The sequence below is a fragment of the Ovis aries genome, chromosome 21, assembly GCF_016772045.2.
Source record: "Ovis aries strain OAR_USU_Benz2616 breed Rambouillet chromosome 21, ARS-UI_Ramb_v3.0, whole genome shotgun sequence".
NCBI classification, from domain to species: domain Eukaryota; kingdom Metazoa; phylum Chordata; class Mammalia; order Artiodactyla; family Bovidae; genus Ovis; species Ovis aries.
In genome coordinates, this window is record NC_056074.1 from 29,973,630 (window position 1) to 29,992,167 (window position 18,538).

Below are 18,538 nucleotides of genomic sequence, written 5' to 3' on the forward strand. Positions count from 1 at the left end.
GCATGTCAGGCTTCCCTGTCCTTCACTGTCTCCCAGAGTTTGCTCAAACTCAAATCCACTGAGTTGGTGATGCCATCCAAACATTTCATCCTCTGTCGCCCCCTTCTGCTCTCAATCTTTCCAGTGAGTGAACTCTTTGCATCAAGTGGCCAAAGTATTGGAGCTTCAGCGTTAGTGCTTCCAATGAATACTCAGGGTTGATTTCCTTTAGGATTGAATGATTTGATCTTATGGTCCAAAGGATATCCCTGAATACTCTCAACTAAGATCATGGCATTCCAAATTCTTTTGGAAGGCCCTCACATTCCAGAGTTTGGTCATCATACCCCGGATTCAGCTCTACTGGCCAAATATTAAATGGTATGTGTTCAGCTGGTAAAGAGGGTAAGTAATACCTACAGGAACTGGGATCTATGTGTATGTTGGATACACATATTCCATTTTAGAGTTTCAGAACATCTTGGTAGCTTTCCCCACATTGGTATTCTATCAAGTTCAGAGAAAGAACAAATGGATTCCTCCTGTATATTCCAGATGTCAGGGGTGTTTGAGCAAGCTCAAGGGTGCTGATGCTTCTTACTCTAGGTCTAAGCCAACACTCCCCCTCCTTGGAAAGAAGCATCCAGAGAGCCTATGAATAAGTAGTTGCTCTTGCTATGCCTGCAGAGCAACTGAAGGCTGTGATTTCTGGGCAACCCTGCAGCTGTTTGAACTTCGTGTTTCAGAGTTTGTAACCGATTACCTTTGTCCTAAGAACACTTCTAGTGATTCAAGACATATGTTCCAATAATTGCAACATTCCCTAAAGAAGAATAAGCCTATCTGAATATAAAATGCTCAGTAACTGCATCTGTTTTGGTTTGGTTCAGTGTTCTCAAGGTGAGAGGCGGGGGTTGGGGAGGGAAATGGCAAATTCCTTCTGTGTCTGGAGCTGTGGGAGGCCTCCGCCTGGCCTCCTTTCTCTGCCTTGGCACTGTCGTCTTCCGGACAGTAGCATCTGGGCTCACTCCTGGCATCTAGGATCTGTTGCACTGCGGTCCCCTCCAGGCACTGAAGCAGCGTCACGGTGCAGACAAGTTGAGCCAGCGTGGAGGGCGGCCACAGAGACAACTGCATTGCTTGCCTAACCTTGAGTTTTAGAAAGAGCCTGGGAATTTGAACAAGGGGGAGAGAGGGAGCTTACTCTTATCCCCAAATTGAAGGTTCAGCAGCTGGCTTGAGAAAAAATAAGTTGAGAAAAATAAACCAACCACGCTTAGGAGAGAAGTTTCCCAAAGTGACCCTTGACATTGCCTTTTTTAATGTATTTTCTTCCTGGCCAGAGGAGCCAGCTCCATATTATGTCCCTGTTAAACAGGACAACAAAATGCTGCTACTGCTGCTAAGTCACTTCAGTGCGACCCCACAGACGGCTGCCCACCAAGCTCCTCTATCCGTGGGATTCTCCAGGCAAGAATACTGGAGTGAGTTGCCATTTCCTTCTCCAGTGCATGCATGCATGCTAAGGTGCTTCAGCCGTGTCTGACTTTGTGCAACCCCATGGAGAGCAGCCCAGCAGGCTTCTCTGTCCATGGGATTCTCTAGACAACAATACTGGAGTAAGTTGCCGTTTCCTTCTCCGGGACAACAAAATAGATATTTGAAAAAAGGTATGTTGTCTGCACGTAGCATCCTCCCAGTTAATCTGCTTGCCCATGAAGTAAACTCTCTCAACACTGAACACTTTATAAGAATAAACTACTATTAGGCAACATTTTAGGAAGTGGTCAGTAGTGCTAAATTTCAGGGCAATCGTTAAAATGATACACTTACCATCTTCTGTCCTCTCCTGGTCACATTTTGTTTCATTAGCCTCCATTACAATAATTTAGAACTTTAGGCTGCACTCCCACAAAGATTTTTTCAGACTCTGAACTTTAACACCAGCTGTACCTATCTACATATCTACTCTTTAATGTTTAGCCAGATAGTAGCTCTTTTTCTGTCTTCTCCAAAGGTTCCTTCTCCCTTTGCAGAATTCTAAATGTCGACTTGCCCCAGGGCTCTGACCTTGTGCATTTCCTCTTCTTTCTGCCCTCTCCCAGAGCAGTCTCCTACAGCCCTCTCCGTTAAATAACCTCCATTCACGGTTGTATATCTTTAACCCTGACCTCTCACCAGCACTCCAGGCTCCTATGTCCAGCTGCCTCTGTGACACCGCTGTTTGAATATCTCAAACTTCATGTGAACAAAGCAGAACTCATTAACTTTCAGCATTAAAACCGAAGCCCAAAATTGCTTCCTTCAAGTTTTCCCTGTCTCAGGACAAAAAACAACTCTCTCAAACACCACATTGATTTTAGCAGGACCTTCCATTTTTACCTTCAAAACATACACTGAATCCAATCTCTTCCCTCCTTCCTAACTGCCGACACCCTCGTCTGCCGCCTCCAATCTCTCTCCTGGCTGGCTGGTCTCCTTATTTTAGGTAGCCATGAGTGTGAGCATGTGTGCTCAGCCCTGGCCAACTCTGCGACCCCATGGACTGAAGCCCCTAAGACTCTTCTGTCCGTGGGATTCTCCAGGCAAGAATACTGGAGTAGCTTGTCATTTCCTCCTCGAGGGGATCTTCCTGATCCAGGGATTGAAGCTACATGTGTTGAGTCTCCTGCATTGGCTACTTCTATTCTTAAGATGTGGTTATTCTTGCTCAAACTCTTCAGCGCTCTGTGCTTCTAATCATAGCGCACACTTCAGCCACTACTCACCTCTCCACTCACTCTGCTCCGGCTATGTGATCAGCCTCCAGCTAGTCCCTAAACCACGGAGGGCCACCCTCTCCTGGCTTTTAAATTAACCTTTTCAAGTTGCTGTCTAAAATAGTTCTGGGGACTTCCCTGGCAGTCCAGTGGCTAAGACTCCATGTGTCCAATGCAGGGGTCTGGGTTCAACCCCTGGTCAGGGAGCTAGATCCCACATGCTGCAACTAAGGGTCACATGCCGCAGCTAAAGATCCTGAATGCTGCAACTAAATCTGGCACAGCCAAATGAATACATTAAAAAAAAAATTAGTAAATAAAAGAAATAGTTCTGCCTCCTCTGTCCCCTTCACTCCATGATTGTGTTTTGTAATTGATTATTTTTTATCTCTTTCACCAAAATGAGCATTCCATTAGGGCAGGAATTTGTTTATTCACCTTTGTATCCATGTTGCCAAATAAACGCATAAATGGTATTGTCAGAATAAAGAATCTATATCCTCACTTATTTTCTGCTGTTCTTTATTGCTATAGATGTGTCTTTATGACAAGTGGAAAAAGTGCAAATTAAAAAATTATATTATTTGCAATTCACTGCAGATCAAATCAAAATAAATTATGCCAAAAATCTAAGTTTATATCAAGAAATCAGCAGAGAAGGGTATGTATTAATGAATAATTTAATGACTTTAAGGAAAAAATCATAGTCTAACCTTGCAATTAGATTTGTAATATATAAACGTTAAAGACACAGAAAATCAAAAGCAAATTATATGAAGTGCCTTTTCATTTCCAACCGAAATAACATGTTGGAACGAAATGTGGTAAACTTAAGGAACTAGTTGTCCCTTTCCTTTTTCATCTTGTCCCACCATGCAACCTTAAATAAGTCAATTAACATCTGTTTTTTTTTCCATCTGCAAAATGGCCCTGCTTGATTTCTTCTTTACTTTGGTATCATAAAAGTAGGAAAATTAAATTATTATGAAAAAGCTTTGGAAGAAAGGAAATCTGGAAATTACCTGGGATAATTATGTTTTCCAAACTCTTTTTGTCTAATGTTTTGAAATGAAGATGAAATGAGCGGCATGTGAGATCTTAGTTCCCTGACCAGGGATGGAACCCATAAGACCCATGAAAATCACTCCGAATTTCTAAAATGATCAGAAAAGATGTCCTAAGATAGCAAAGCAAGATGGTTATACGAGTGTCTCACCCACTGTCTGAGCTCTACAGAGTCCATTTCTAAGATGTGAACTTAGACGAGGAAGTGAAAGGAATCACATTGAAATGTAAGCTTTTGTAGAAGTATTAATTCCACTTCTTTGCAAGCAAAATTTCATAGCGGCTCATGAAAGAATGAACAAAGAGACAACTCTAACATTTCTCTATATGAGATCCTTAAGGGACAGTGAAATGCTTAGACGAGGAATCAGGTCTCAAGGAGCTTTTGAAGCTGTATCTCTCAAGCATGCTGCTTTATTTAAAATGTATGTTTAATTGAGGTGACTTGGAGAAAGCTAAATCTCCCATTGGCAGCTGTGGCGGTGGTGAGATGTCACTACTCCTTATGAGAAAACACACACAGAGATGCACACACACACACACATACACATGCATGGTCACTCACGCTCACACAGTATTTCACTGTAAACACTGCATCTCCAGCCCTCCCTCCGAGCCCTGCCTGAATCAGCACTCCAGTCAGCTGTGTGGTGATGCTCCCCAGCCCCAAGCCTTTTATGAGATCTAAAGAACTGAAACCAGTGTTGAGGAAGCGCATGGGAAAGTGACTTGGGAAAGCTCGGGTTCAAAGGAAGGTCATTCAACTCCAGGGCTGCTGCTTTCCCAGGGTGCTCCCTGCCATTCCCCTCCCACGATTTTGTCCTTTCTGGCTTCCAGTTTCCAGATTCAATGCATTTCAGAAGGTCTTAACCATCTGTTTCTCTGCTATATTCAAAATACATGTTGGCTGAGAATGCACGTATGTTTCTGAAACTTACTGCAGTCAACACTAAGTTTCCTGGGCAACTTGAGAAGAATAATCCAATATGCCATTTTATTGGGTTTAAAAAAACAAACAAACAAACATTTGCACTTGGTTTTGGAAGTTATTTTGTGTTTAAGTATGAATGATCCCTAAATATGTTGGAGGTTAGAGGTCATAATGCATCAGACAAAACAATAAAATGACCCTATCAAAATATTATTCCCCTGTTCCCCACTCAATTTTTTCTCTTATGGGTTTTATGCTGAAAAGAAACAGCATTACAATCCTCAGTGATATAAAAGGCCAGTCTCAAACAAAGTTGATAACAGACCCAAACTTACCAGTTCACTCCTTCTTTCCTGAGCCATGATCTAATTTTAAAAGTATTTCTCTTTAGTTCTTGATGAATTTTAACAAAACAGCAATGGCAACCATCTTACTCATGGCAACAAAATACTTTGTTTCAGAGTTCTACAAAATACTTTGTTGCAGAGTGATAGAGAGGGTCAAACCTCTGAGAAAGTTATACTTTAGGTAATTCAGTTTTCTGTTCTTTGTATTCACTTTTCAAAGTCTAAGGCTTTATCAAGGTGTGAGGCACTAATCACATTGAGAGAGACTGAGGCACAGAGAAATTCAAATTCTGCCTAAAATTCAACCTGTACTTGATCTTTATTATCTCTCTTTTTATTTTTTCAAATATTTATTTTTATTTTATTTGGCTGCACTGGGCCTTAGTTGCAGCATGCGGGATCTATTTCCCTGACCAGGGTCCCTGGCACTGGAAGCTCTGAGTCTTAGTCACTGGACCACCAGGGAAGTCCCTTATCTTAAAAAAAAAAAAAAAAGAAAATGGATGTTGATGGTCAGGTCACATAAAACTGGACAAAAGCGTTACTGAAGGACAATGATACCTGTACATTATAAGAGAGAGCCCATCCAAACAGAAATCCCTGTCCACTGTTTTTTCTCCCCACTCTCCTACTGGAGGGGAAAAGATTGGGCAGAGTGGGGGTGGGGGGCGTCCTTGCCCTTGCATTCCCACCCCTGCCTCCAGTAACCGTACCCGGTACAGCTCTTTCCACAAGACAACATCAAAAACTAGTCCACATTCAGGTACGGGCATGCAAACTAAGTTCCAAGGATATGGGTTAACCAAACCATTGCCATTACACTACCCAGTCCTTTCTTGGTTTTTTGATGGACAAGTAAACCTCAGGAAGAGCAATTTTCCATCCCAACCCATCCCATAATTACTAGCCCTGCATCCAGGCTGAATCTCATATCCTACACTTCCCCAAATAATTTGGTACATTTTGGGGAAGAGAAAAAAACCTCCGCAACGTCGCCTTGATGTAAAGTCACATTTTGTCTGAGCAGATCAGGTAAAATTGTTCTTATCAAGGGAGAAAGATACCTTCAAGGAGATGTCTCAACCTCCAGAATTCTTAATTAAGTTTTCATCTGTATGGTATCATGCTGGAGGCTGGGTAAAGTGCACTGAGAGCCCCCTCTGTTTCTCAGCACTTACAGTTTAAGCTGGATCAAATCAGCAAAGGCTAATCTATGGGCACACAGACATCAAACAGCTGTGCAAACACTGGACAAATGCATAAATTAAATACAAAAGTAAATAAAGTATTTACATTAAGCAAAAGTCATGCAGCTGCTGTTATTATTCTCCGTGAAGGCTCAGGAGAGAAGGCGGTACATTAGGCTAAACAGATTTTATTTTTCTGTTGGGGATGGTGTCAGCAGGAAGGAGTGGAGAGGTCACAGATGGCCAGAGGAACAAAGACAAACCGTTACATAACCACTGTCGACTGATGCACAGCCTCGAAACCTGGTCTTCAGGCTAAAGTGACTTTGTTTCTCGGAAATTTATACTTTTATAGAACAGACCATGCTTCTAGGAATCTATGTCAGGGAATCAATTGAAAGGGTTAGAGGCCACCCTAGTAGGGGCCAAGGGAGACCCCAAGGAGGTGACCTGAAATGTCCCACCCCAAAAAATATCCTCTGGGTATGTCTGAAATGAAAGGAACTACAGTAGCTGACTGCCATCGGAGACTCAGTCTGCTAGCCCGGCACCATGGAGATTTCCTGCCTTCTCTTCTTCATCCCAGGAACCTGGGATGCAGCTTTATTTAGCCTGAATTCCTATACCCGACACCTGGATTGTGAATGAAGACATGAATGATTGATGAATTATGAAGCTGCCCCTGAATCTCTCCTTACTTGAGGAGATAAAAGGAAGTATGGACCTTGGAGCTTATTTTAAATAAAAGTGGCCTTTTTATTCAGGAACATTTTGAATAGTGTCTTATATTTGAAAGTAAAAATAAAAGATTTTTTTAAAGATAAAACAATACAAGCTCATTGTTTAAAAATTAGAAATGGCAGAAACATAGGAAAATCTAATTCTACACTTCAGAGATACTCCTTACTAAGATTTTGGTATATTTCTCCTACATATCTTCATAAACACGTCTCTCTATAAAAATTTTAACAGATCATATTGAAAATAATGTATGCAATCTGCTTTTCTCTTTAACAAGTTTTTTTCACTTTCCATGTCGATAAATATTTATCTACAACGTTTTTGTATGATCATCTGTCCCAATCATACTTCCTCTAATATTCTCTTACTATTGGACCTGTGAGTTCTTCCCTCACCTGCTAGCTGATGCCTAGAATTCCATGCTTACCGCCCTTGCCGGTGGCTTAAGAATTTTGTCTAGTTAAAAAGTGAGACCACCAGGAGAGATGCTCCATAAGTGCTGTCCAACTTAAGCCTTTGTTTGGGAAATCCTGAGATTGTGCTCAGTCACTCAGTCCTGTACAATTCTATGCAACCCCATGGACTATAGCCCTCCAGGCCAGGTTCCTCTGCCCACAGAACTTTTCAAGCAAGAACTCTGGAGGGGTTGCCATTTTCTCCTCCAGGGGATCTTCCCAACCCAGGGATTCAACCTGCATCATTTGCATCTCCTGCATTGGCAAACAGATTCTTTACTACTAGCACCACCTGGGAAGCCCAGGAAGTCCTGAGAAGGGCCTCAAAGCTGGGTTCCAGGCTCAGGCCTTAGCCCCAAGTTTTGGCTGATCAAACCAGAAAAGTTCCAGAGCCCATTCAGGTTGTAGAACTGAAACACTTTTTAATCGACTAAAATCCTTGAGCAGTTGGAAACACATTTAGTGCTACCTGGTACTAATTATTACCTAAATTTAGTTTATTATAGGAAACATACTCAGTCATGGCTTATTCCCTCAATACTTGATCCAGATACTCATTAATTTTATTCTCATGTTTCTTATATTGTACATTTTTTGAGGGAGGTTTCTGTAAATGTAAATCTATTTACCTTACAGTCATGTAAAGAGTTGACTTATTAAAAAAAAAAAAAGAGTTGACTCATTGGAAAAGACTCTGATGCTGGGAGGAATTGGGGGCAGGAGGAGAAGGGGATGACAGAGGATGAGATGGCTGGATGGCATCACCGACTCGATGGACGTGAGTCTGAGTGAACTCCGGGAGTTGGTGATGGACAGGGAGACCTGGCATGCTGCGATTCATGGGGTCGCAGAGTCGGACGCGACTGAGAGACTGACGTGAACTGAACTGAACTGTACTGTCTTCATTATTGCATTGTGACTGAGTTAACCTGAGGCCTCCCTTTTTATTTCACTTCTAAGCAGTATAACTGTGGTTGGTGGCCTTCAGAATTCTGGTCTGGTGCACTCTGATCCCCATGCAGATGGTATGTGTGTGCATGTGTGCACAGTCCTGTCTGGCTTTTTGGGACCCCCATGGACTGAGGCCTGCCAGGCTCCTCTGTCCATGGGATTTCCCAGGCAAGAATACTGGAGTGGGTTGCCATTTCCTCCACCCAGGGATTGAACCTTGTCTCCTGGGTCTCCTGCACTGCAGGCAGAATCTTGACCGCTGAGCCATCAGGGAAGCCTGAGAGATGGTATAGTTTTCCTTACTCACATGTCCCAATCAGTGTGTCTCTGAGGTATGTGATCAGCATATACCAGTTAGTCTGTAAAAGGCAGAACCTAAGGAGAAGTGAAGTTTCTTGTTTCTATGCAACTGTGTGAGTGTGTATGTGAGAGAGACACAGAGAAAAAGTTATTTCTCACGAGAAGTGGCGTCTTTCTCCAGAGACTGAGGGTCAGCGATGTCAAGGGCTAACTGGTACTTAAGTGCTAATTGCTGCTGTTAACTTAAGTTCTGCTTCCACCAGAGATTCACACAGAGCAACCTTGGGGAAATGACTGAATGCATCCATTCCTTCCATCTCACACCTGGGCACCAAGGACCCTAATATTTTACAACTCCTTCCATCACAAAGACATAAGAATGAATCCGTTTACACTTGGTGTTTTGGGATTCAGTGAAGAAATTCTTACTTCGTGTTCCTTTTATATAGCTTGCATTTTCACTCAACCATTAAGGAAGAACAACTTTGCTGGAGATGTTTCTTTCCTAGACTGCTCTTTTGAGAAGAGTACCCAGTCACTGAAGCTTTACAATTATAAGAAAAAAGAGAAAGAAATCATAACCACCCACTCAGAAGTAGTTGGCATTTCAAGCTTTGAGCAGTTAAAAGCCGTCTCCTTCGGCTGGAAGCTGTCTTGCTCACAGTGCTGTTTTAATTGTTCTCACACACGCTGCCGAGCACACCATCCTTCCTGAAAAGGCACAGCACAAACCTACATTTCAGCTTTGAAAGGCAAAAGAGTAGTGATGGTTTAGCCACTCAGTCGTGTCCGACTCTTGCAATCCCATGGACTGCAGCCCACCAGGCTCCTCTATCCATGGGATTCTTCAGGCAAGAATGCTGGAGTGGGTTGCCATGCCCTCCTCCAGGGGATCTTCCCGACCCAGGGATCGAACTCCAGGTCTCCTGCATTGCAGGCAGTTTCTTTACCAACTGAGCCACCAGGAAAGCCCAAAAGAGTGGGATGTATTTTAAAAGAACATACAAAGGCTTTCATAAAATGGAGTAAGGACCAAAGGCTGTAATTTTAGGAGGCCACTATTTTTAAACAAATACTCCAGTTGTTTTCTATCGTTTGGTCTATGTCTACTCACAGAGAACTGGAACTTAAGGTGTGGTTTGTCCAGATTCTCATCCTCTGATGGAGAACATAGTCGCACCACTGGGAGATCCGCAGGAAAGAGAATGGATGAGGGAGTCTTCCTCAGAGAATTGTGAGTAATGCCAAACAGAGAAAACGTGCAGATACAGAGAGACAAGAATCCCGAGCCATCCAAGGCAGCCTGAGGAGGCCACCTCATTGAGCAATGCAGCAGATGCAGAAGCCAGAGAGAAGAGCCGGCACAGAGAAACAAGAAGAGCAAGGCGAGGGAGCAGTTTCAAGAGCAAGGGAGAATCTGTCCTGACCTTGGGACCAGGGCTTCTATCTGCTGGCTCTTCCTGGCTCATGAACGCAGAGTGTGTGGGGGGACTGGGTAATGAAGGGTGAAGGGGGACAGACATGGTAGGTTTAAACCAGTTGACCTGCAGCCACTTCAGGAGGCTCTGACCTTGAAGGTTTATCCAGATGACAGCAAATACAATCTCTGATGTAGAATGAACACTAACTCTGCCACATGCTATCATATGTACATTGACTTAAAATATAGTCATAAATATTTACAACAACAATATCAAGTAGGTATAGTGAGTCCTGTTTTGCTGCCCAGAGAACTGAGACAGGTTAAATAATTTGCCTAAGACCACTTAATACCCCATAACACTGTGGTTTAGAGTCATGTCTCTGAGCCCTCAGAGGTCCAGTTCTCAAACTTGAGATCATTATAAGATGTACCTTCCTCCTCCCTCCCATATATTCTGATTCAATAGTTCCAGGGCAGGGCCTGGGAGTCTGCATTTTAACATGCTCCCTGGGTAGTGGTAACACAGTAATTCCCACACTTGACATACAAAAATACTACTTCACGCAATAGTAAGGACTTCCCAGGTGGCTCAGTGGTAAAGAAACTGCCTGCCAAGCAGGAGACTTGGGTTCAGTCCCTGGGTTGGGAAGATCTCCTGGAGGAGGAAACGGCAACCCACTCCAATAATCTTGCCTGAGGAATCCCATAGACAGGCTACAGGACATGGGGTGACAAAGTCAGACACAACTGAGCGACTAAACAACCACAACAACACAATAGCAAAGGCCAGGGACAAGCATATAGGCAACAAGGGCAGAAATAAATTGGAGGGAAAAAACATGGAAGAGGTCTCACCTGATGGTCTCTGATCTGCATATTTTTTTTCCCCCAAACACATAGTGTTTCCCATCATGTGGAAATAGCCAAGAGTAACCATTCTCACAACTGGAAGGATGGAGCTTCCTCATGAGCTTAGGCCTTGCAGACCCTACTTCCTTTTGCATCCCGGGTCTGGGCTACAGACAGAGCCTCCAGATTACACCTGGGACTGTATTCTACCAAGCCCTCCAGGCAGAAACGTCAGGCACAGTCATTGCTCCCATGTAAAAAAAATCCCATCTCATTGGTTCTAACCAAAATAGGAAGAGAGTAAGGACTTGCTTTCCCAACTACTCTAAAGACAGTTCTTTTTAAACAAAGGGACTGGTTCTCATAATTACCCAACAAAGCACATTGATAAAAATCACTGCCAGTTTTCCCAAGCTCTTTATCATGCATGGACCAGCATTTCTCTAATTTTGGTTAAACTTTTGCATTCCTGGATCAAGCTTGGGGGGAGAAATCCTTCTTGTTCACGATGTTTCTCATCTCCCGGGGTCCCACCGTTAGGCCTGTAACCTTTCCCTTAAAAAAAAAAAAATTATTTATTGGTTGTGCCAGGTATTAGTTGTGGCATGTGGGATCTAGCTCCCTGACCAGGGATTGACCTGGGGCCTCCTGCACTGGGAGTGCAGAGTGTTAGCCACTGGACCACCAGGGAAGTCCCCAGTAACCTTCTTCTTACCTAGATTTTCTTTAAAAGATTGAGAGACTGGATTCTGGTGAACCCACAGAAGTCTGTAACTAGTATCTTTGCAGTTTTCATTTCTCCAAATGAGAGCAAAGGGGCCATTCGAATAACTCATAATCTACATCAGCTGGAAAGGTTCTTGAGGGATTGTTTATTTCTTCTCAAAATCCCCTAAGTTTCCTCTCTCCGATTTCTTAGCTGCCCTTCCACTCCTGTGTGTCTGTGCTAGCCTTTGTGGTCTCGACTGCAGGCCCCAGGCCAAGGCGAAAACAGATTCTTTTCATCTATTCAAGTGCAATCTGGGCCAGACAAGCCTGCTCCACGGGCCAGAGGCACAGAAAAGGAATCTGTATTCAGCTCTCAGCTCCGCACAGTCTATAGCAGGGCCCTACCCTTGGCAAGGCCACAGCGGTGACCAGGGCGTTTGGCAGACGCGGGAAAGCTGTTTGTTTGGCCCTGTCCCTTCACCTGGATGAGGCACCCTGGTAGAAACAGCAGCAGGCATGGTGTGTCCTGTTCCTCCCATTTCCTCTAAGCACAGGTCCACCTTTTTCTTAAAAAAACCTTTTACCTCCCAAAGCAGCAAATTTTTTTTTTTTTTTTTTTTTTGAGACGCCAGGTAAATTGAGAGAGCATCACAGTTGCTCATGGGATTTTTTGGTGGCTCAGAGGGTAAAGAGTCTGCCTGTAGTGTGGGAAACCTGAGTTCAATCCCTGGGTCAGGAAGATCCCCTGGAGAAGAAAATGGCAACCCACTCCAGTATTCTTGCCTGGAAAATCCCATGGACAGAGGAGCCAGGTGGGCTACAGTTCATAGGGTCGCAAAGAGTCAGACACAACTGAAGTGACTTCACTCACTCACTCACTCACAGTTGCTCACATGGAGTTGATTAATCTAATAGTATTAAAGCTAGTATGTTAGCTTTCATTAGCAGAGCTCCTAAAGTGTGTTAGTTGCTCAGTCATATCTGACTCTTTGCAACCCCATGGACTTCACAGATCCCCTAGAGAGGGAAATGACCCCATGGATTTCACATATTTAAATTTTAAATTTTATTGAAGTATAGTTGATTTACAATGTGTTATTTTCAGGTGTACAGCAAAGTGATTCAGTTATACGTGTGTGTGTGTGTGTGTGTGTGTGTGTGTGTGTGTGTGTGTGTGTGTGTGTGTGTGTGTGTGTGTGGGCTTCCCTGGTGGCTCAGATAGTAAAGAATCTGTCTGCAATGCAGGAGATGCAGGTTCCATCCCTGGGTGGGGAATATCCCCCGGAGAAGGGAATGGCAACCCACTCTAGTATGCTTGGATAGAGAATCCCATGGACACAAGAGCCTGGCTGGCTACAGTCCATGGGATCACAAAGAGCTGGACACAACTGAGCAGCTAAACACACACACATATCTTCATTCTTTTTCGGATTCTTTACCCATATAAGTTATTACAGAATATTGAGTTAAGTTCCTTGTGCTGTACAGTAGACCCTTGTTGGTTGTCTATAAGAGTTAAAGTAATTTTTAAAAAACAGAGACAAAGGAAAGGCAAATTACTGTACCTATTAAAAGAGTAAGTAATAATATTAATACCTATAATGAACAGGAAGAGTGCCTTACCTTGGTGCGACTAGAGAGACCCTGACATCCATCTATACCAACTGTCCCAGCTTTGAAACTTAGTCAGTAAATATTGGATTGGCCAACAAATTCATTCAGGTTTTTCCATAAGACATTATGGAAAAACCCAAATGAACTTCAGTATCAACCCAACGGAGAAGGAAATGGCAACCCACTCCAGTATTCTTGCCTGGGGAATCCCATAGACAGAGGAGCCCAGTGGGCTTCAGTTGATGGGGTCACAAATGAGTGACTAACACACACACACACACACACACACACACACACACACACCAACCCAATACATGTTTGCCCTTAGCTGTCTCTCTGTCTCTTTTAGACCTGCTGCCGTCAAGCAAACCCCTCCCCCTAACTCCAGTCGCACCATTTCCAATCTAGCCATCCTCAAAGTCCTAATAATGATAGGCTTTGAACCCCTTGCTGCCCAGTCCTTGGTTTTTATACACTGTTGGCCAGAATCCTGAAAATGGGGAGATATGAACAACTTCCTTACAGTGAGCATGATGTTTATAGTCCATCACACCCAACTTGAGACTATTTGGGGAATCTTCTGGCATTTTTGGTGAAGTCTTCCTCGATTTTGAGACCTGTAGCAAATTCCTTTCCAATTTCCAGTGTTCTTCAGAGTAAATTCATATACATCATTGACACTCAAACCTGGAGCATCTCATTTTTTCTGCATTACTCTCTTAATAGCCTTTTGGTTCAATAATGTACTGGAAGAATGTGGAAGTACATGAGTCAAGCGATCTGAGGTTTCATGTGGAAGCTGCCCGGATAACACTCCTGGAGGTGCTTTGTCATTTGTGGAAATGAAGATGATCGAACTCTTCTGATTCCTTTCTGCTCTGATTCTATGGCTATAGCGCTTCAGTCATGTGCTCTCCCATGGCCTGAGTATTGCCAAGGAAAGCACAGTACACTCAAGTCACAAAAACTCTCCTTTGTCCAGTGCCTCTTGAATGGAGATTAATATTGGTAATGTCGCAGTTGGGGGTTTGGTAAGAGACACCTGTCATCCACCACCTCCCTGGGGTTCTTGCCAGCAGAATAAAAATCAAAGAGTGGTCAAAGTCCTCTAGTAATAACTACACATAGAATTCTAAATCTTATTTAGATCAGGGTTGGTTTCTGACTGACCCAGAATCCTAGGCTAACCCACTATTTCCTTACTAAATTAGCTGTTATTGTTTGCTCTCTAAGCTGTGTCCAACTCTTTGCCATCCCACGGACTGCAGCATGACAGACTTCCGCATCCCTCACTATCTCCCAGAGTTTGCCCAACTAAATTCGTTACTCCCATGTAAAAGAGAATTCCCAATCTCTATCCAGCAGTCTTTCCTCTTGGAATACCACTTTGACATTCAAGAAACTGAACATTCTTTGTAACAATGTATGGTTGTAACACACAGAGATACTGGATTATTTTTCCTAATTATAACAGGTCAGAGCACTCTTCTTGGTCATATGGTATCTTCTTCAGGAAGAAAACAAAGACTGCACACTGACTTGCCCAAATCTCTGTGAGAAGTTTTATCATTCCAGTGTTTCGTCTGAGACTATTCAGATAATTGACTGAAATGCTCACTTTACACTAAGATTAACTAGGAGCAAATATCTCATCTGCAAATATTAATATATTAGGATGTACCCATAGAAATAAGACAATACTTATTTTTAGCAAATAAAATATTTACTCTTTGGTATCTTGCTTGAAGGCTATTCATTGTTGATTAAAAAAAAAAACCTGCAAAATATTTTCAAACATTTCAATTAGGTAATAAAAGTTTGACTCCACATATTTTAATTCCTATTTGTAGATTTTTTATATATACTTCTGATATTTAATAGCAATCCTGTTTCCCTTGTAAAGACTTTTTATCAAGCATCCAAATTCTTTTACTGTTTTTAAAGTAACATACCACAAGGTGGTGATTATATTAAAATCTATAATATGAAAAAAGTCAAGAATTAGAATAGAGATTACATTGTAGAGTCCCAGCATAATCCCTGCACTACACTCCTTGCAGATTCAGACCTGTCTGGGCTTGTTTGATGACCAGCAACACAGGCTGTTCAGGTATCTACATGGCAAAGGAAACGAGGAATTTAAAGAAACAGATCTAGAGCTCAGGGGAGAATGGATAGGTGTATATGTATGGCTGAATCTCTTTGCTGTCTACCTGAAACTATCACAACATTTTAATTTGCTATAGTCCCTTATGAAATAAAAAGGTTTTTTTTAAAATAAACAGACCTAGAAATTCTGAAGATGGCAGCCAGTCCTATTCTGACACTATTGTATCATTTAGAGTTCTTTCAAGTACCAGTAACAGAGTACACTCAAAAGTGGAATAAACAAAAGCCAGATGTTCAAAGGTAGCTGATGCTCAGAATCGGTGTCCCAGACATTGGAGGCATGTCTGGGACCCAAGCCTTCCCATCCAGGACTTCTGTTCTCACCGTGTCGCTGAACACAAGATGACTCAGCATTTCTCAGCAATGCTTCCAGTGAAAAGGAAGGGATGTTTGTTCTTCACAGGTCCCTTTTTATTAGAGAAGTGAGCATCCCAGTGACTTTCCCTTCTGAACCTCCCTGGACAGAAGCAGGCCGCACGTTCATACCCTCACAGCAAGAAACTTAGCAAATCGAGAAAGTGCATTTTCAGCCTTTATCCTTGGGGGAGTTCTCCACCAGCAAGGAAGAGTTACCAATGTCTGAGCCACTGCATGATGTCCCATATCAGCTACAGAAGGTTCATAAGGTGAGAGAGAGGCAGAGCGCACATTGTGATAAGTGGGCACTAGGAGGTCTGACCTGGAGAACCTTTGGGCTCTCTGTAAGGAAAATCAGATTTGTTTTCCTACCAAGCTGCCTTGGATCCAATGCAAGACTGTTCGAGAGAAAAGGTTTGTCAGAGACAAATGACTATAAGGATTTGAGTCTGACAGCGTGTAATAGATAACACCCTCAAACCAGTGGTTGAGCAAATTAGATAATGTTTTGTTTTTATTTCTTACATTACAAAGCACCTAGAGGAACTGAGTCCAAGGTGGGTACGGTAACTGCAAGACATCATCAGAGACCCAGCTTCCTTTTATCTTTCTGTTCAGTTATCTTCATGATACCCAAGTGACACCCTCTTCGCCAGGCATCATGACCACAGTCTAGGAGGACAAAGAAAGGACAAAGGGCCTTGGTGAGTACCTGCTGAGTTATTTCTGTTTAAAGAACATCATTGGAAGTCTTAGGCAGTAACTTGGGCTTTTATTTGAATGGCAATAACTGTCACTTGGTCTTCCCTGGTGGCTCAAATGGTAAAGAATCTCCTGCAATGCAGAAGACCCTGGTTCGATACTTGGAACACTGGATGAAAAAGCCAACTCACTGGAAAAGACCCCAATGCTGGGAAAGATTGAAGGCAGGAGGAGAAGGGGGCAACAGAGAATGAGATGGTTGGATGGCATCACCGACTCAATGGACATGAGTTTGAGCAAGCTCTGGGGAATAGTGAAGGATAGGGAAGTCTGGTGTGCTGCAGTCCATAGGGTTACAAAGAGTTGGACAGGACTTAGCCACTGAACAGCAACAACAACTGTCATGTGAAACTCCAGCTGCCAAACAGTTTGGAAAATGTACTTTTATAAGCTAGATTCATGCCATCCTGAATAATGTCAAAGTTTTGACTGTATGAAAGAAGAAAGTCAATTTTGGTTTAGGAACTAGTAATTTTTGTTACAAACTGTTTTATGGAAAAACCAAGAATGGAAAACAATATCATGTATCAGTGGTGGGAAAGGGTGTGTTTCCCGATTCATTTGATTTCGGTGGGTGGATGATGGGAAAGAGATAGAAAGAGATCATTTTCTGCAGGAACTATGTTTGCTCAGGAAATGAGCAGGTGGTTGTTGAAAGATCAGTGATGACAGCACTATAGGGGCCAGGCCGAAGCTCAGCAGAGAGTTCCACAGATGCATCTGGAACTCACCTCACATTTTTAACTCCACAAACTCTGAGTCAATAAAGACACATGTAACCCATGAGAGGAATTTTGCAAGACCCATGCATGCATGCTTTGCCAGTGTAATGCTTGTTCTAGGTGTTTTCTGTTAGTGAAATCTTTCTATAATCCTATGGAGGACTGACTTGAGGGGATGGGTGAGATCACCCCAGAATATCTGATTCTCCCACAGGTGCTGGGAAAGTGCAAGTCAGATGAAGCAAAGAAACCAGTGATGGGCTTGCCTGGTGTCGTAGTGGTTAAGACTCAGCATTGTAACTGCAAGGGGCAGTTTGATCCCTGGTTGGGGAAGTTTCATGTGCTGTGCAGGGTGGCCAAATAATTAAATAAAAATTGAAAAAAAAAAAGAAACCAGTGATAAGGCTGACCAGATATGACATATTTCATTTGTCTGATCTTTCTTTTTGGAACATAAAACAGTTACATTAAATATTTTCAGTTCAGTCGCTCAGTCGTGTCCAACTCTTTGTGACCCCATGTATCGCAGCACTCTAGGCCTCCCTGTCTGAGCATGCTACCAACTCCCGGAGTTCACTCAGACTCACGTCCGTCGAGTCAGTGATGCCATCCAGCCATCTCATCCTCTGCCGTCCCCTTCTCCTCCTGCTCCCAATCCCTCCCAGCATCAGAGTCTTTTCCAATGAGTCAACTCTTCGCATGAGGTGGCCAAAGTACTGGAGTTTCAGCTTGAGCATCATTCCCTCCAAAGAAATCCCAGGGCTGATCTCCTTCAGAATGGACTGGTTGGATCTCCTTGCAGTCCAAGGGACTCTCAATAGTCTTCTCCAACACCACAGTTCAAAAGCATCTTAAAACTCCTCAAATGAGAGAGAGAGAGAGAGAATCAAAATGAGAGGAGACCCATGTAGATGAGAATCATTAGACAGGCTCCATGGAAGAACTAGGTCTTAAACTGGACCTTGCCAGAGTGGGAAGAATTTGGATTCTAAGAGCAGAAAACAGGAAAGACACTCTGTCGAGACATGGTAAAAACTCTGAGAAAAAGGGGAAAAAAGCTGTTTAGGGGGAAGATTCAGAGGAAGGGCTTCCCTTGTGGCTCAGCTGGTAAAGAATCCGCCTGCAGTGTGGGAGACCTGGATTCGATCCCTGGGTGGGGAAGATCCCCTGGAGAAGGCAAAGGTTACCCACTCCAGTATTCTGGCCTGGAGAATTGTAT